Source organism: Myotis myotis, unplaced genomic scaffold (genome assembly GCF_014108235.1).
Source record: "Myotis myotis isolate mMyoMyo1 unplaced genomic scaffold, mMyoMyo1.p scaffold_m19_p_20, whole genome shotgun sequence".
In the NCBI taxonomy this organism is placed as follows: domain Eukaryota; kingdom Metazoa; phylum Chordata; class Mammalia; order Chiroptera; family Vespertilionidae; genus Myotis; species Myotis myotis.
In genome coordinates, this window is record NW_023416325.1 from 6568068 (window position 1) to 6587866 (window position 19799).

General features: G+C 50.9%; 1 protein-coding gene and 1 pseudogene across 4 annotated transcripts in view; one reads left to right on the forward strand and one right to left on the reverse strand.

The window, feature by feature from the left end:
- The window catches only part of NTM (neurotrimin), an 858077-nt gene that overhangs the window by 184123 nt on the left and 654155 nt on the right, over positions 1-19799 (reverse strand). The gene's annotated exons all lie outside the window — the stretch shown is intronic.
- LOC118678331 overlaps positions 4587-19799 on the forward strand; it is a 134413-nt pseudogene continuing 119200 nt past the window's right edge.

Here is a 19799-nt window from a genome sequence, read left to right on the forward strand (position 1 = left end):
AGGGTCTTGTAGAAGTGATGTTTGTGCTGAGAACTTTAAAACCCGGTCTACATTTGGTGCTTGGGAGAGCCTCAGAGACCATCTACTGACCTACAGATGAGGAGCTAGAGACGTGAAGATGATGCCACTACTTCATTTAGAAGCCTATGGCCTATGGCTATGTAGCTAATTACTTCGAGGAAGGCCCAGGATGGGAGTCTGCATTTCCGGATTCCTTCACCTGAGAAAAATAAGTGTTTTCTTCTAGGAGAGATTCTGTAATGAACATCCCAAAGTCTTGACAACGCGGTGGGTGTTCCTCGGATTTTAACAGGATCTCCGCCATCTGGAAGGGGCTCTGCATCTGTATATTTCATCTGGCCTAGCCTTAGCCTGCGTGCTCCTATGTAAGGGAAGCGGTAACCATGCCCAGCGGTTTGGGCTGGATTTCCATGGAGTCCAGCTGGCTGGGTGCTTGTTGCACTACCGAATCTGCTGTGACAAGCCTGGGTGCCTAGACGTCCTCTGGCGCCATTGTCATCTGTGTCACACATCGGGGAAAATCTCTGCTCCCTCCTTTCTCGTGGTTTTCAGGAGGATCCGAGTCAATATTTAAGGGAAGAGTATGAAGGACTCTAGAAGAATAGGCAGGTGTTGGAGTTTACAAATCCTCGATATTATTGTCAAGCAGCTATATACATGCCGCCATCGCCATCTCGGCATTAAACATTTATTTATTGTGCGACTCCGCCTGTGGAGAGCAGTGCTCACTCTTCAGAACAAAGCATATTCCTTATTCTCTGTAGTTTAGGAGCTGATGATACCAAGAAGATAGCAGCTACTTAAATGAAAGAAAGCAGGGGACCTGCACAGGCAATTTCGTAGCAAACACGGTACAGATACAGAGAAGAAGCGGCTCTGGCTTAACCCTGAAGCACAATACTCGGCCCGGTACCTAAAGCAGGATGCCCGTGGGGGGCTCTGTAGGTCGTTTCTCTGACCCCCATGGCAGGGCCAACAGACAGAGCAATGGTGGCCCTGCTGAAGGAGGTGGGTGCAGGCAGAGATGGAGGGGGAGGCAGAGGGTCTGCAGATGCAAACGTCAGCCAGGGGAATCAGTCCTCTCAGCGCGCCTCCCGAAGTAATTTCCTCCAACCAGTGATGGGCAAGTAATTGTCTGAGTCCTTCACAGAAACTCTCGGCGCCTTTGGTGAAATTCTCAATTAACTGGTCTCCCTAGGACGCACAGATAGTTCTTTCTCTGCATGAATCGCTCCCTGATCTTGTTCATTCAACAAGCTCAAAGTGTTCCCTAATCTCATCCCAATGGACCACCTTCTAAACGCCAGGCACTGGGGGTGGGTGGGAGGATCTAATCCCCCCTCACCTGCCAGGTTGGCTGCAGCACCAGCCTCTCCCACTGGCCTCTGGCCTCTCTAGTCAACCCTACAGTCCTGCGGTCACCAAGCTTTCGGACCTCACGGACCACCAGTGAGATGTGTTTGTTTGTTCAAAAGCCTTCAGTGACTCTCACAGTCCTCGGGATGAAGCTCAAACCTTTCAGGATAACCCACAGGATGCCGCCAGCCTCATCCAGCCTCGTCACCCAGCAAGGGAGCCGATCACAGCCCTGTCTACGGTGTACTCAGATGGCACTGCAGGGGTGCCCGGGTCTGCTGCCAGCACCCCCACATTTGCCCTGTGCCTGCTGCGCCACGCTGCCCTGGAACCTTGGCTGTTCCACTGTTTTCCAAGGTTAGCAGGTTAGAATGCAAAGTGGGGTGGAATTATGAAGGCAAGGATGCCCGTTACTAAAATGCAATACATGCAAACAGGCCTCCACATATTATGCAAATTCTTAAGAGGAAGAGGGCTGTGAGTGCAAAAGTGCACATTCTATTTCACCTCAGCAGGACACAAAGGATCAAATGATATTAATTAGAGTTTAAATGCAGGGGAGTGAAATTAGAACCATCATTGCTCCTTTCATTGTCATTATCAGGAGAATCACACCAGAACCCAACAAAGAAGTCAGAGGGGTAAAAAGGTAGCATCTTCCCCTTCCTCACGCTTGCCAGACACTTCCCTCTCCTTCATCTTGTGCTTCCTGTGGCCGAGGCGGTGTTTCCCAGCAGCCCCCTGACAAAGTCAGCCTGGTCTCCTGTGTGAGGCTTCGTCCCTCCCCCTCACCCCACCCCCACCCCCCTACCTCCCGGTTAATCAGTTGATCTCTAGATGCACGTGGCCTGCCTGCCAAGATGATCTAATATCAGTCACCTCTGGCCTCCATTCTCCTTCTGCGAATATTCATGTGAAAATGAATCTCCTACGGCCCCAAGTCCCGAAGGTCTCTGGCAATGGGCTCTTCTAATTAAGAACAGGATGCACTTGGGTAGTTTTAGCTTTGTCAGAACCTGTTTGAAATGTTCAATGGTCAGCAGAACCGAAGGAGAAAGGGGGTGGCGATAGCTTGTCTGCAATAGCTGAGATGATTCTTAAAATGCGGAAGCCCAATTGCACCAGAAAATCCATAAACGGGAAACAAGGAGGGGAGCAGAGGCGAGGTGGGGGAAGGGGGTGACCAGAGCTCCACTGTCTCCCAGTGGCCAGGCCTGCACTGCTGGTCCCTCCAATACCCCATATATCCTTCTTCCCGTCTTTCTAATCGTGTGCTACAAACCCGGATTTGAAAGGATTGGTGGAAGGAGGCAACTATTTTGTGTGTGTGTTGAAGAAAAATGAGGGTATTAACAGCAGAAATCCAGTTTTTATTGCCTAACAAGTCTTCATTCAGAGGCTTTAAATCGGAGGGACAGGAAGCTGCAGGTTGACCCAAAGCTGACCTCACTTCTTGGTGGGTGTGGAAAACCCACCTAAGGTTTACATTGATGAATCCCACCTTCAGGTGCTCCTGTCCCAAAAGTCAGGACAGGAGCCCAGAGGGTCTACGTGATTGGTCAGTTTCTCCGAGTCCTGGTAGGCTCCTTAGGGCTCGGGCTGGGGGATCTGTCTGTACCCCTTTGCTATGTTACTACAAATAAAGTCAAACCTTCTGGATCCATGCATATGCAAGAGGCTGAAAACAACCCTCCACGTTGGCAATAAAATCATCATTAGAGACCCAATAGTAGCAATACTTCCTACACTGTTGTAGGCATGATACAACATTGCTCTCTCTAGAAATGCAGGTAGTTTTAGATACAAAGTTCTTCCATGACCATCTCCAAACTGCAAGAGTATATGACCAAATAGAATCTATCTCATCTGACTCTATCCCCCAACACCCCACACATGCACTGCTTTTGCAAACTGCTTTTGCAAACTGTATAAAGTGAAGTCTTTATATAAAAGCCTAGCTCCCCCCTGCCCCCCAACACCATTCCATTTCCAGGCAAAGTTCCCAGCGCTGCCCATCACGATTTCTGACCTTACCAGCTGTCTGTATGTGTGTGGTCTCCTGGAGAGTCAGCTCGGCCAGATGAACTCCTACACCCCAACTACAACCCACTGGAAAATGCCCTGTGGCTTCCATTCCTGAAGGAAGGAGATGTGAATCTTTACAGCCCGGGCCAGCCCACAGGGAGGTCTCTGCAGAGACCACCTCTGCCACTTCCCTCTCTGCCGTCCCTCAGTAGCTTCTATATCAGTGATGGCGAACCTATGACACACGTGTCAGAGGTGACACGCGAACTCATTTTTTTGGTTGACTTTTCTTTGTTAAATGGCATTTAAATATATCAAATAAATATCAAAAATATAAGTCTTTGTTTTACTATGGCTGCAAATATCAAAAAATTTCTATATGTGACACGGCACCAGAGTTAAGTTAGGGTTTTTCAAAATGCTGACACGTCGAGCTCAAAAGGTTCACCATCACTGTTCTATATCCTGGTGCTGAGAGAGTAAGGGGCCTGGCAGCAGAGGAGATGTAATATTTCGTATGCATATTCACAAGACATGTATTATCTGTAGAACACTGTTTGGAAATTGCTCTGCTATTTGATTTGTGATAAACGATTAGTAAACATGTTTATCAAAGTAAATAAAACCTGTAGAGTGGCTTTAATTGGATTCACATACATTCATATCTGGGCAACCTGAAAAGCAGACCCCTTCTGAGAGGACCTGCGGCAACGCCTGCCCCATGCCCTATGCCCTGTCTTCCTCTCTGTCTTTCTTCTTGCCCCTCCCTCTGCACCAAGATTTCATCTAAGCCCTGTCCCGCCTGCCTTCTTCCGGGGGAATGTGGAGGACACGCGGGTGAGCTGGCCCCAATGGAAGAATATCATTTGTCCACAAAAGCCTGAAAAAGAGTGTAAAACTTGCAGAGGGTCAACAGCCACGTGACAGGGCTGCCTGGCGCAGGCACTGGAGGAAGAAGGGCAGACGGGAGGCCAGAGCTGGGCTCTGGAACACGCAGACCATAAACCTAGACATCGCTCAGCTTGCCGGCGAGCCATCCTTTCTCCTATTAATAGCAGCGTCTCCCATCCTGCTTGCCCCAGAAAAACGAAATGAATGAGGCTTGGCTGCAAGTGTAGGACAGAATAAAGCCCAGGATGGCAATAAATCGGAGTGCCGAGTGGCAGGCGCTGTAATCCGCCGCAATGACTCTCTGGCTCAAGGAAAAGCACCTCTTTGGGGAGCCAGGGGAGGGGATCAATGCCCATAAACGCATCCGAGGCAGCGAGCAACACAGAAAAAACAGATCCGTTGACCAGGACATGCGGCAGATTGCAGGTTGTAAAACCAAAAAGAAAGTCATTAAAGTGGTGGGCAAAGGGCACGGCCGTGCACCATGGGTGCCACGGGTGCCACGGGGACCTGTGCTAGAAGGGGCTCAGGACGCCCCAAGGTTCTATCCATGCAGCCCTGGGCTCCTGCATTGAGATCCTCCCCTCGGCACAGACCACAGACAGGGAGCCACGGAGGATTTATTGCCACTTAGGCAATAGGTCTATTTAGAAACACGTTCCGACCGGCTTATCAGGGTACTCGTACATCACACGCATATTGAGCTGTATTCATTTGGGGTTCAGGTTGCTTTAACCAAAGACTTTCCTGGGAGGCATGCCAGGATATGTTTTCTGGAACAAGTCCACTCTTCTGTCTCATTCTCCACCTTCTGCTCCAGCAGAGGGCAGAGTCGCCCTGTCAGATGCCAGCCTGGCCCCGGGGGGTGGGAGGGGGGCAGTCTGCACAGGAGTCCAGGGAAAAGGACCAGAAAAGCACAGACATGAATGAATGTTCATCCAGGAAGGCACGCATGTCAAACTCAAAGGCTAATACGGGCCAAACAAGCAAGGTTTAAGTTTCTGTGGGTTGCCAAAAAAAAGCTTCAATTTTCACAGAAATGTAGGGTTTTTTTCTGAAAAGTATAGTATAAAAAAAACACACCAAAAACCAAGAGCAATGATAAAATTAATGTTTTCTTCCTGACACTTGGCATCTCTTCTCTGCTACTGTCTTTCCTGCTTCGGGGGAAATCTTGTTCGCAGTGATTACTTCCAAAACTGACCCAAGGTGAATGTCAGTAATTCTGGATCTGACAGGAGACTTATTTCCTTTCATAATTGTAAATAACTGCTAACACCGTTGTATTGTCTGGGCCGCAAAAATATCTGTTGTGGGCCGCATGTGGCCGGCAGGCTACCAGTTTGGCATGCTTGCTGTAAGCAGTGTTTCTCAACCTGTGGGTCGCGACCCCTTCAAATACATCCTGCATATCAGATATTTACATGATGATTCATAACAGTAGCAAAATTACAGTTATGGAGTAGCAACGAAAATAATTTTATGGTTGGGGGTCACCACAACATGAGGAACTGTATTAAAGGGTCGCGGCATTAGGAAGGTTGAGAACCACTGCTAAGGTGAATGTAGGGATACTGCCCGGAACTCCCAGGACAAAAGACTGGGAGCAGGACCAAAAGGAGTGAGTTCAAGGGCCCTGGTGTGCAGTGCCTCAGTTCCCCAGCCTGGCAGATGAGCCAAGGAATGAATCCTTCCCCAGGCACCCATGAGTAAAACCATTTTATAGGCCACAGAGAGCGCCTTGGACAGTACACCACTGGAGGGGCAGCCTTAGAGACCTAGGCCAGCCCAGCCAGGAGCAGAAGCGAGGCATGCTCCCAGCCTCCTTGCTCTGCCTGCGGCTGCCCCTTCCCTGGCTCCCTCTCTGTGTGCACGCCAGCCCTCACCCTTTTCTTCCTGTCTTTCTTTGGCTCCCTTAGCTACCCTCTCCAGTGCCTCGCCTCCTGGGAGAAATAAAAGCAAAACCCAAAACAACTCCTATGGGGGAAATGACAGCAGCTGTTTCCCCCTCTTCTGTCCTCTCCTTGGGAGGTGGCTGCGAAGTTCAGGCTCGCTGCCAGCAATGGGGGGAGCTTTGATTTCCAATCTGAGCGCCTCGTTTTGTCAGCCTCTGCATACCACACCGCAAACAGCATGGCCCCATCTATCACAGGAAAGAAGGGGGAGGGAAGGAAAAAAAAGAACTTGCCACCTTGGTCTTCCATAAGGAATGGTGGATGTGGGCACCTCTGGTCCGCCTCAGCACTGTCCCTGCACCTCTACCTGCCATGAGGAACCCCGCTGGGCTGCAGGGACCCTGTCCCCCCACTACTGTCCCCAGTGCTCCTGTACCTACAATTTCCATCCATCAGGCTTTCTTCTGGGAAGGACCGATGGAACCGTGGTCCTCTGGATTTACAGTTCTGTTCTCCTCCGCATACAGTCACTCAGACACAGATGCCAGACCTTGGCTCTCACGCAGTCCCCACTGCCCATTGCACAGGTGCTTACAACATGGGGCTCTCCCTTCCCCCTGCCAAAGTCCACACATCCCTCCCCAGCCTGGACCCCAATCTGATCTACACACTACACACACACACACACACACACACACACACACACACACACACCAGCACACAACACTCTTCTACTTCCCTGAACCCTATGGGTGCATGTGATTTAGTCTAACTGCCTTGGATATCAGAGGAAACATCCTTTATTCACTTGTAAAGTCGATCAGCAAATATATTTGTGACATGTCATCCCTACTGTGTGCTAGGGGCCGAGTACACAAATAAGAACATGCCAGGATGCCTGGCTGTTGTCTGGTCAAAGGCAGGGTGTGTGCGGGGCATGCTGAAGCTTTCCAGGTTGAAATGCACATCAGACACACTTGTGGGTAGCTCAGTTGGTTGGCACATCATCCCATGCACCAAAATGTTCGATCCTGGTCTGGGCAAATACCAGAGGCAACGGATGGAGGTTTCTCTCTCCCATCCATGCATCTCTCTCTCTCTCTCTCTCTCTCTCTCTCTCTCTCTCTCTCTCTCTCTCTCTCTCTCTCCCTCCCTCCCTCCCTCCCTCCCTCCCTCCCTCCCTCCCTTCCTCTTTCTCTAAAAAATCAATAGAGAAGCATGTCCTCAGGTAAGAATTTTAAAAAATGTAAAACACTACATTTTATAAAGCCACCCCCTACACACACACGTGGGCAGCATTCAAAATGAGTTCCACCGCTTTTATTGTTGTGTAACCAAGACTCATCACTGGGAGTGGCTGGGAGGGTCTGAGTCGGAACCTGATGTAAAAACCTGGCTAGGTGATCAGAGCATTGTCATGCAAGGCCTCCCATCTGGGTCATCCCGGGAACCGGAGTACCTGGCTGGGTACACATTGTCCCATAAAGGACAGGCGTGTGCTCGGCTGGGCTCTGAGGGCTCGCTGCTGCCCACAGGAGGACAGATGGAGGAGACACTGAGAGCACTGGCCAGACCACCCCCTGAGGGCCACCCCAGCCCGTGCCCTGGGGACAGAGATTAAAGTTGTTCATCCAGATTAAAAATTTGGTGTGGGAGGGATTCGGTAAGGAAGGAAGGCAGGCATGTGGCACCATAGCAATAATGGCGAGTTAATCCCCAGTTTCCATGCAGGACTGTGAGGCCTGCTCAGTCCACAGCCTGAGGCCCCATAGCTGCTCCTGGCAGCCCCTCTCCAGGAGTCCCAGCCTCAGTAACCAGGTCCTGCTGCTCCTCTGGTGCTGGCTTGGCTGGTGGAGGGAGTGCAGGGCCCTGGACGAAGTACAGGGACGTGAGGAGGGATTCATGCATGCAGGCACCGCAGTCTGCAGTGAACTGTTGGGGTGGCTCCCTAGTTGACCATGTGGTGGCCTTCCTTGCTGCTCAGGGTGTCAGTGCCTGGAGGACCCGCCCTGCAGCTGGGCCTCAGTGGCCACCAGCTGCCCTGCCGCAGGTATGCAGGCCCCTCTGGATTGGCAAGCCCACTGTGCATATAGCATCATTTCTGGGGAAGACCAGCAGAAGGCCAGTTCCCTAGTGCTTCTCAAGGAGGAGTGGCTTTAGGTCCCAACACAGCCCTGGCCCCCGTGCCTTCTGGTGGCCCTGACCGGCTTCCTCCACGCCAGCTCCGTGCAATGGACCACAGACACCCCGTAAGCAGAGCTTTAATCAGCTGATGGGTCTCCAGGGAGGCTTCCGGGGACACGTGTGGGTTTAGAAGAGAGAGCAGGTTTGTCTCCGTGAATACACTTTTGTGGGAAGCGCAGAGATTTACCTACCCCCTCACCCTCCGCAGAGCTTCCCTTCTGTCTGCCATCTCCCCGAGTCGCCCTGTGCCCTTGCAGTCCCTCTGTCCTTGCTCGGCGGTGCATTTTATAGGAAGCTGTAAAGTTTGATGACAGCCTTCCTTGTCAACGTGGCCCTCGCGCTGCCCTCCGTGATATACGGCACCGACCCTCCCTCCGGCATTGAGCAGCCTCATCCCTGATGAGGGGAAAAAGGCAGAAAGAGGCGAAGGGGAGAGTGAAGACCAAGACACTGCCAGGCTGGCGGGACAGGCACAGGAGGGAAAGGGAAGAGTCCTGTGAGAAGCCCAGCGAGGAGCAACAGGGAAAATGGGAGGGAGGAGAAACCCATGCAGGTTGCTCATTCTCTTGGGTTCTTTCGGTTTCCTGTGGGATGAGTGTGTGTGTGTGTGTGTGTGTGTGTGTGTGTGTGTGTGTGTGTGTCACAGGAAACCAGGAATCCTGTGCTGAGCAGCAGCGTGACAAGCTCCAATCCGGGAGAAATTCTGAGCAGGGCGAGGTTCAGCCTCGATAAAGAACCTGACTGAGGAGCCATGGAGACTGGGTCCCGGGACCTCCTGGGAAAGAGGGCCGCCCTCTGTCCATCTGTCCGTCCTGCAGGAGGCGCCCACGCCAAGCAGCCTGGGCGGGCTTCGGTCTGCCAGGGCACCCCTGGGTCTCAGGTCAGCGGTCCCTTTCTGAGGCTGGACTGCTGGGTCCGTCCTGCCGAACTCCAGCCCAGAGAAGCCGGGCTCTCAGCCCGGGGCCAGAGAGACCCTGGTGTTTCCCGGCAGATGAGCCACAGCCTCAGGCTCCCTTAGCGGAGTCACGAAGCCTGACAGTAGGTGGCATTGGCGGAATCGGAGTTCAGGTTCTTTGTTATAAATATTTGCTCCCCTGAAAACCACGTTGCGTTGACTTTACCGGCCCCAGGGGAGACTGAGTCGCTGACTATGGCACAGCCTCAATAAAAGCCACTGGAAGAGAATGTATAGACACTCGAGAGGGTGAGCCACGCGTGCACGCCGCTCCAGGAGTCCTGCCCACCAAGAGGCGTCCCTTTGGGCGCCCTCCAGTCTCCCAACGTCGCACTCAGCCTCCAGCAGCGATCGCCTTTATTTATTTTTTTAAATATATTTTACTGATTTTAGAGAGGAAAGGAGAGTGGGAGAGAAACATCAGTGATGAGAGAGAATCATTGATTGGCTGCCTCCTGTACACCCCCCACTGGGCATCGAGCCCGGAACCCAGGCATGTGCCCTTGGCCAGAATCGAACCTGGGATCCCTTAGTCTGCAGGCTGACACTCTATCCATTGAGCCAAACCAGCTAGGACAGCAATCGCCTTTTTTTTTTTTTTAAATATATTTTATTGATGTTTTACAGAGAGGAAGGGAGAGAGATAGAGAGCTAGAAACATCGATGAGAGAGAAACATCGATCAGCTGCCTCCTGCACATCCCCCACTGGGGATGTGCCCGCAACCCAGGTACATGCCCTTGACCGGGATCGAACCTGGGACCTTTCAGTCCGCAGGCCGACGCTCTATCCACTGAGCCAAACCGGTTTCGGCAGCAATCGCCTTTAATCCCAACTCTCAGCACTGGTAGAATGCAAAGTCACCCCCCTCCCCCCCAGTCTTGGATCTCCCTAAAGCAGCGGTTCTCCACCTGTGGGTCGTGACCCCTTTGGAGGTCAAATGACCCTTTCACAGGGATCGCCTAAGACCATCCTGCATATCAGATATTTACATGACGATTCATAACAGTAGCAACATGAGAGTTATGAAGTAGACACAGAAATAATTTTATGGCTGGGTCACAACATGAGGAACTGTATTAAAGGGCCAGAAGGTTGAGAACCACTGCCTTAAAGAAACTGGCACATGGCCACTGGCCCTGGGCGAGGCCTGTTGCTCAGCCCGCAGCTCCTAGCACCAGGCTGGGCCGCCGCTGCCCTGAAGGCGGTATTCAGTGCCCGCAGCACTTTCCCCACATTGCAGATTAATAGGCGGTTCAGATGTTCCCCTTTCAGCGTCCGGCAGAGAGGCGGGGGCCGCAGTGAATGCCAGCCCACGGTGTCTGGGTTATTAAATATGCCTGCAGAATGCAGGTAATTTGTGTTTCGGCTTTGTGCAATTGACACTAATGGCACATGCATAACACAGAGCCATCTTCCAAAACACACGTCCAAGGAATGTATTTACCAAGCACAAAGGCGAGGAGCCGGAGAATGGAACCCTGAGGATAACATGTTTATGGGAAAGCGATGCACTCAAGTTATTATGTATGGAAACGATTGGCAACATTGTCAATCCAGGCTCTTTAGTGAAAGAGATTGAACAGGAGGGGTGGGTCTGCCAGCTGGAAGAGAGGGACGGGGAGCAGTGATGTGAAGATGTAGAAGTGAGAAAGGGAGATAACATGGGAACTAAAGCTTTTGAAGCAGTATTTCAGAGAGGACCAGGAGGGGATGTCATAGGTCCAAGGGGGAAAGGCAAGAATTGAGCTTGGGATAGGATCCTGTAAGGGACCAACTCTGCACCTCTATTTCCTGTGCTCCCTGGTCCTTTTACTTCAATAAACGGAGTCAGGCATTTTCCATTTAGGTCCTCCTCCCCTTCATCATCACGCCCCTGATGACCGAGGGGTCCTACACATAATTCGGATCTTTTTTCAGTATTCCCGGTTCGATGACAGTATCAACTGTTTGTTGCTACTGATTGACGTGTTTGATTTATATTTTACTTTCCCTACTTGGGCCTTGATGTTGGTTTGTGTTGTAAGAGCAGGGGAATAACACCATGACCCTGATTTTATAAACAAGGCAAGTGCGGTCCTGGGGAGAATGGCAATGGTGCCATCACAGGAGATGATGAAGGTGAACCGCACTTCCCAGGGTTCTGTGAGATGCTCCTGTCTCCAACACGGGCATCAAACCACTGGCCTTCCCTACTTTTCTCCTGAGAACTCTGCAAATCTGAAGAGTGTTAAGCCAGAGGAACGTGTCAAGGGGGTCACTCAAAGATTTTGATAGCAGCAAAGGTATCAAAATGATCAATACATCAAAAATTAATAGTGTACACGCTTACACACATACCTACACACACACACACACACACACACACACACACACACACACAAAATCCATTTTCACCCAGACTCTTCTAACTTGGCTCAGCTTGTAGTAGCCCAGTCGGATTCTGTCAAGGTGTGGCTGGGGGTTTAGACAACAAATAGATGGTAAAGAAGATGCTGCATCTGTGGACAATCTAGAAAAGGGTGGCAAGCTCTTTTCTTGCTGCTTCCTCTCTCTCTGCGAGACTACAGGACTGGGTGGCTGTGAATCCTTGCAGAGCCTCACGCAGTGACATATGCTATTCCTCCCCCCCTCCCACAGATGAAGAAAGAAAGGAATAATCAACACAGATGATCTGTCCAATGGGCTGTAAAAAATTCTATCTTAAAAGTAGGCAGAGGTCTGACTCCCTCTGTGGGGTGATTAAAAATGTCACTGTTGCCTGGTCAGCGTGGCTCAGTGGTTCAGCGTCCACCTCTGAACCAGAAGGTCACGGTTCGATTCCCAGTCAGGGCCCATGCCCAGGTTGCGGGCTCGATCCCCAGTGTGGGGCGTGCAGGAAGCAGCCGATTTTTTTTAATATGTTTTATTGATTTTTTATAGAGAGGAAGGGAGAGGGAAAGAGAGTTAGAAACATGGATGAGAGAGAAACATCGACCAGCTGCCTCCTGCACACCCCTCACTGGGGATGTGCCCGCAACCAAGGTACATGTTCTTGACCGGAATTGAACCTGGGACCCTTCAGTCCACAGGCCGACGCACTATCCACTGAGCCAAACCGGTTAGGGCAGGAGGCAGCCGATTAATGGTTCTCTCTCATCATTGATGTTTCTATCTATCTCTCCCTCTCCCTTCCTCTCTGAAATCAATAAAATTATATTTTAAAAAGTATCACCATCGCCCACAGAGAATACTGTATAGGACAGTGATGGCAAGCCTTTTGAGCTCGACGTGTCAGCATTTTGAAAAACCCTAACTTAACTCTGGTGCCATGTCACATATAGAAATTTTTGATATTTGCAACCATAGTAAAACAAAGACTTATATTTTTGATATTTATTTCATATATTTAAATGCCATTTAACAAAGAAGAATCAACCAAAAAAATGAGTTCGCATGCCACCTCTGACACGCGTGTCATAGGTTCACCATCACTGGTATAGGACTTTCTCTACAGCCTATGGCCTGCCTGCAGTAGGAAACAAAAGCCACCAGCCAGGCTCTTACGGGTCTCAGCCCATGATTTCCATAGAGATCTAGGCTCAGCCAGGTGAGCTCAGCGTTGTCTCCTCTCCTCACTCCTGCTCACTTCACTTGTATCTTCTCCGACTCCATCCAAGTCCACATACCCGGGGAGAAGGGAATCAGGCTGCCGTTCTTTCACAGTCCTTCTTGGTCGCATGGACGGAGAGGGCTCCAGGAGCACACCACCAGCATTTGAGAACGCCATTAGCTCCGCTCTGTTTTAAAGCCAGAACCGTTCAATGCGCGTGGAGAAAAAAGCAGCAACAGAAAACAGAGGGGGAGACAAAGACAGGGTTTAAAAATCACCCGCTGAGCTGTAAAACGGAGCCGTGACCGTAGGGAAAGGCAGGCAGGGTCCCAGCGCGGCCGATTCCACAGTGCAGGAGAGGACTCACAGAAGCTCATTCTTCTCGATTTCCCATTAATTTCCTTGCTCTGCAGCTCTAACGGGGGCTCTTTTTTTTTTTTCTTTTTAAATATATTTTATTGATTTTTTACAGAGAGGAAGGGAGAGAGATAGAGAGTTAGAAACATCGATGAGAGAGAAACATCGATCAGCTGCCTCCTGCACACCTCCCACTGGGGATGTGCCCGCAACCCAGGTACATGCCCTTGACCGGAATCGAACCTGGGACCTTTCAGTCCACAGGCCGACGCTCTATCCACTGAGCCAAACCGGTTTCGGCCTAACGGGGGCTCTTTTATTGAAACATATATTCCTCATACAGCAGATGATGAACCCTTCGCTCCTCGGGCGCTGAGGCCCAGTCAGCCCTGCCATGTGACTCTGGCCCCTCAATGGAGAATGTCATCTGGACCACCACAGCCTCCTGTGAACGTCCGCCCCAGCTCTGCCCACCGGTGGCCTTAGTGCAGAAATCCCTCTCTGCCCATCAGAGATGGCTCTTTGGTGGAGAGTAGTGATGCCACCAGACCAGGGGACTACCAGATCGTTTCCATGGTGACCAGAAACCCCGGTTCAGCCTGGGATGGCAAAGGCAACCAATTCAATGCCTTAACCTGCACCGACTCCTCACCCAGCTGCTTCCTGCCTTGATTGAAGGGTAAGAAGGTTCATTACTCCAAGGCTCGTCTTTGGACTTCACGGACCATATCATGGCTGCTGGGAGGAGGTGGAGGGACTGGTCTGGCTAGGCCCAGGCTTTGGAGGACCACAGTGGTCATGAATTTGGCTGCTGCTCCAGCTGAAATCTTTGATATAGGAAGGGTCCCCCTCATGAGGTCAAGCATGCATTTCCCCAAATTCCAGCTTGCAGGAAACAATGATCCCGAACTCTGCACGGCGTGCCCTGGGCGACATAACCAGCCCCGGCAGCATAAGCCTCGGGAACGGATGGTCACAGCAGAAGCATCTTCTTCCCACAGAGCCAGCTGTAAGGGAAGACCGCACAGCTATGGCATCTGGGAGTATCGAGTGCCTCTGGGAACCAGCCCCAGACACTGTAAGAAGGTAGAGGACCAGCTGATGCCTAGTGGGGAGGCTACGTCTGTTTATTAGCAGGAAATGGGAGTCACCCATGGGTGAGAGAATATCTTTTCATCCATTGGCAATTGGAGAATGAGCCTGAAAAAAAAAAATGAGGCAGGCTAGGGGAGAGGAGCTCCTACTATATACTATCTCCACTCCTCTCCCCTCCTACCCCCACTCACCCCCTTGAGGACATCATCCTTAAAATATATTTCATTTCACAGCTGCATTATGGTACCACAAAATCCTGGGAATCCAATTTAAGAACAGATTACCTCCTCACTTACTTCATTTGAAGCAATTACATGTTAATTTTCATTGAAACCAGCCTAATGCATACCAATCTGATGCTGCAATCTCATTTGAATACTTAAGGGAACATCCACCGGTTCGGGGCTCCAGAGATTTATATTTAAAGGGCCACTTCATCATCCTTTTCATCGGTGGACTCTAGGCAATTCCTGGTCCCTCCCACAGCTCCTCAGCTCCTCAGGTCTCATGGTGAAAGAGGATCCGCTTATAGCCAACAGCATGAAGCTGTCCTTGGAGAAGAAGCCCGGGTTCTGGGGCTTCCATCTCTTCTCTGCCATTTCGCCACGTGTGATTGCATGGAGAATGCCTCTCCCTTGCTTTGCCAGTCTTGCAGAGTCCAAATTCCTCCTGCGCCATCCGCCCAGGGAGGGCGAGGGTCAATGCTAAGCCCCGGCCCTTTCTCAGCCTCAATCTGCAGTGGCAATCTCCAACCACGTCCGATTGTTGATTACTGCATATTGTATTCCCAGCCATTCACCTAAGGAGGAAATAGCTTTCTAGACAAGCTCTGTGCATTGATTTGAGCCACTGGTAATTAATAATGCTCAGGGACTTTGGAATCGGCTGGTCTTTTAGTTTTAGAATAGAACGTGTGTTGTTTTTTTTTTAAAAAAGGCTTGTCTGCTTAGTTTATGCATTTAAACTAAAGAAAATTATGTCGGAAGCTACCATTTAATTAGATGGTAAGGCTGTAAAGGACCCGAGACTATTGTAAAGATGGTGTATAAATGCGTTCTATATTATGTTGCAATTAATCCACACTGACATGGAGGCCGGCAGATGGGAGTGACAAGATTGATCTCATTCAAGATAGTCCAGTGTCGCTGTTCCAAAGCAGCCCAAGTTGTTCTGTGTTGAATGAGAAACTCGGGGGTGTGGGGACGGTCAGGGACTGGACGGACGCCTACAGCCATTGGCTAGGTTTGCCGTGAAGCAGGACAGGTGTCTAGAGGATGCATCACGCTGTGGGGTACATGTTCCCTGAGCCCCCACCGTGTGCCGGCTTGGACAGCCGGGCATTTTAAACAATGACAAGGCCCTGTTCTTGTGGAGCTTGGACACATACAAAAATTTCAACCAATAAGCAAATGCATCAGGTGATGAGTGTGCCATGGAGAAAAATAACAAGTGTGAGGAGGACAAGAAACGTGGACGATGGTACTATTTCACTATTGTATTATGACTGCATCACACTGGCCACGCAGAGTAGAGCCCATTGCCCTGGGATTTTCTTCCTGGGAGGAATCCAGAGGCCTCGAGCACTGTTTCTTCGTGTGAGTTACACTAATGATGGTAATGATTTATGTATTACAGTAATTTCAAAGCCCCAGGCCAAATCACAGCCCCTGCTTCTGGCAGTAATGACTTGTAACTTTTTCCACCAGTAAAGCTTAAAAAACGAAAGGATCTTATGTGATACTAGAGGCCTGGTGCACGACATGGGGTCCCTCAGCCAGCCTGCGCCCTTTAGCAGTCCGGGGGCCCTTGGAGGATGTCAGTTGGACATCCTTAGTGCTGCTGTGGAAGCAGGAGAGGCTCCCGCAACCGCTGCTGCGCTCGCCAGCCATGAGGCCAGCTTCTGGCTGGGCAGCACTCCCCCTGTGGAAGCACAGTGACCACGAGGGGGCAGCTCCTGCATTGAGCGTCTGCCCCCTGGAGGTCAGTGCACGTCATTGCGACCGGTCATTCCACTGTTAGGTCGATTTGCATATTACCCTATTATTATATAGGAGGATGGCCAGTAAGCTGGATCAGGAAGCACCCACAGATCACGGAGAGGGGTCCACTCGCAGGGGGCCTCAGAGTGACGCCTGACACACCTTCCTGATCTTTTCAACCTCAATAACAGAAACAACAAAAATGGTGTTTCTTTCCCGTATAAAGAGCTTGGCCTTTTGTCTTCATGTAGCAAAAGTGAATACAATTTGCATTGCTAGAGGGTTTACTAGACTAGCAGAAAATAGTTGCAATACAAAGAAACAACAGTTTAAAATCTAATGAAAATTCGTCTAACGCCGCATTTGAATGGATGTGAATTGCTCAGAAACTGTGGACCCCCATGCTCATGGGGGCTGAGAGGTCTCTGCCTTGCTCAGTCCCTACCAGAAACAGTCTGCCCTCCTGAGAAGATAGGAGCCTACACTCTATACTGCGCTGTGTGGACACCTCTCCTGTAACCCCGCTCATCACCACACTCCCCTTTCTCCCTAAACCTGCAGTTCACTCGCTCACAGTGTTTTAATGAACTGTGTGACTTTTCATCTTCAAGTCAGCAAACGAGGATGGCAGCAGGGAAAAGGGCTGAGCCATTGGTTGCCCGTGGTGAAGAGAGGTTTATAACTCAGTAAGCCTCAGCGGCTTGTGCTTTTGGCGGGATCACTGGCATCTCCTTGGTGTATGATCGTTTCCCAGACCTGGGCGCTCATGCACTCAGCACCTCTGTCCCTTCAAGTAACCCTAATGCCAGTGAGGGCGCGAGGTGGTGACCACGATGAGGGCAGTCAGTGCAGGTTGCTCAGAGTCCAGCAAAAGGGCATGGCCACCTCCACATCCGTTCTCTTGTTTATTTCCTCTTCTCTGCTCTGCTCTGTACGCCAAGCACCACATTTCCGATGTTTCCCAGGCGTCCTTATCCTCTGGCTTTGGTAGAAACGCAGGAGGTAGGAGAAGGCACCCTCCTCTTCTGTTTGAGTGGCATCTAAGGCAGGGGCAGTGTCTCCCAGGGACTCCACCTGTCCCTGCACGCTGGCTCTGGGGTCTGCTGCCTGGGCCTCAAACCAGTGCTTCACCAGTGTCCTTCTAGCTGCGGAGATGTGTATGGTCGCCGAGGAGGGAAGTATAACTAGCTACGTTGAACCTTGTCATCCCCTGCTTGGCTTCTCGGCTCTTCCACCACCTCCTTCATCAGTGTAACCAGGTACTGATACAGGAAGAGTGGTTTCTGACTGGTTCAGGCTCCTAATGCAGATTGAGGAGGGAATGAAAGTTCTCACAGGTACTCAGAGATCACCCCTGAGCTGACTGTGGAAGGAGCTGCAGCAGTGAGCCTAGGATGGACGGGGCTAAGTGCGTCCAGCAGGAGGAGGAGGCTTTGCAAAGGCACGTCGAGGTCGCCTTGCTTGGCACACACAGCCCCACTGCACGGAGGACCTTCACTGTCTAGAGACCGTGGAGGAGCTGAATTCAACCACCTTTGCTGCGATCATTTGGAATGATCTGCGTTCCCAGGCTCCTAGAAGGTTTGAGTGCTAATCAACGAAGGGGGAGGAATGCAGCATCATCGTTTTATAAATTAAATACACATTAGAACAGCAAGGAGAAGTGGTCAGGGGAACAGTAAGTCATGGCATCTGCAGGAGATCCCGGGCCCAGGGCTGGTATCCCAGGCTGCCCGGGGCTCCCATACCAACCACACTGGAATGTCACCAGCCATTGTGGTGACATGGCTGTACCTCTCTGAACAAAAAAAAAAACAGTCACCTACTCCTTCAGACACACCTACCTGAAGCTGTATAGGAAAGTGTGACATATGCCGACCCTTCCCTTTACTTACAGGGCAATACAGCCCAGGGTCCCCAGCACTGGAGTTGACAGACATTGGGGAAGAAGACTGCTGGGCACCTGCAGAGGGGAGCTCTGGACTGAAAGACATTCAGAATGTTCCACTGATGAAGGTTCAATAAGTATTGTGTGACCTTGAGCAAGGCAAACTACCTTTCCGGGTTTAGGTCTCTTTAAAGAGGCTAAATGAGAGGATCTCCAAGATCCTTCTCCTTTGATGATCTACTCTTGTAGTTGGGGTTTAAAGAGCAAACTTCAATTCCCCCCACTCTCTCTGCCTACCGTGTGATGGAGGTGTTCCATGCAAAGGCAGAGAAAGTGGAAAACGCAAAGTGGGGGAGGGGGTGGGCAGTGAAGGGGAGGGCAGCAGGGACTCCAGAAAGCTGTGCTTTTGAAGAGGGCGATATTATTTTTGGACAAATAATTTTACCTCATTTAGATGGTCTAATATGGTCATCTGAGCAAGGCAACAGACCAAGGGCCCTGCGCGTCCCCCTGTGGCGGGCCGGGAAGGGGCTGTACTAAGGAAGAAGTGGGCGCAGGGACCTGGTAAGGGCAAAGCTCTGTGAGGGCGGAGATGTGCTTAAACCGGCGAGGCTCGCTCTGCAGGGAGCAGCTACCTTGACACACGCCGTGTACAACACTTACTCTTTATTTCAAACACATTTGAGATGTCATGTCTAAAGCAAGATAAGACCTTTTCAATAACTTTCCATATTTACGCCGCTTTTTTGTTTTTTTTAAACAAAAGCGTGTGTCTGAATCAAAACGCATCTTCAAAGGACGCCTTTTAAAGAAGCCACGGGACAGAGGGAAATGTGTGGATGATGAAATAAGTTCAACTGCACAGGATACAAAAAAAAAAAAAAAAAAAAAAATCCTGCCACAAGATGAGGGAGAGTGACATGAAAAGGGACAAAGAGACCGGAGGCTGGTGAGAAAGGGCGCAGCGACGGGGAAATTGGATAACAGGAGGCAGCTGTCAGGACAGGGCTGGAGTCCTACGCCTGATGCCGACTTCAGACTCCTTCCCTGTCTCCCAGCCCTTCCCGGGAGCTGACAAGTCAATGAACCCCAGGAGTGCAGGGAGCCCCGCCAAGTGCAGCTGCACTCAGAAGGTGACTGCTAACGGGACCTCGGGGGACACACTCGCTGCCTCTCAATCACTTCCAGGTAAAACTAGCTTCACTGACAACTCAGGAGATGAAGCAAGGCATTTCCTTAACTGCCTGGTGCTGAACACACCCTCTGGGAGTGGAGGAGGCCAGGCCCGTGTCCTGTTCTCACGCCCCCAGCCTGGGATAGAGGTTCTGCAGTCAGAGCTCCCTGGGGTGTGGGCTGATGGTGTGGGCGTGCAAGGCAGGGCACCCAGTGCATGGCCAAGCTGTCCGGGCACTGCCAACAGCACACAAGCAAACACTTGTTCCAACTGCTAGGGTACGCAGGTCTGCAGGAGCCACAGAGGGAAACTGGTGCTTGGTGCAATGGGCTGGTGTTGAGCTGAAGAGCATTCAGGTCATGGTGTTAAGTAAGATAGCTTTCTCTTT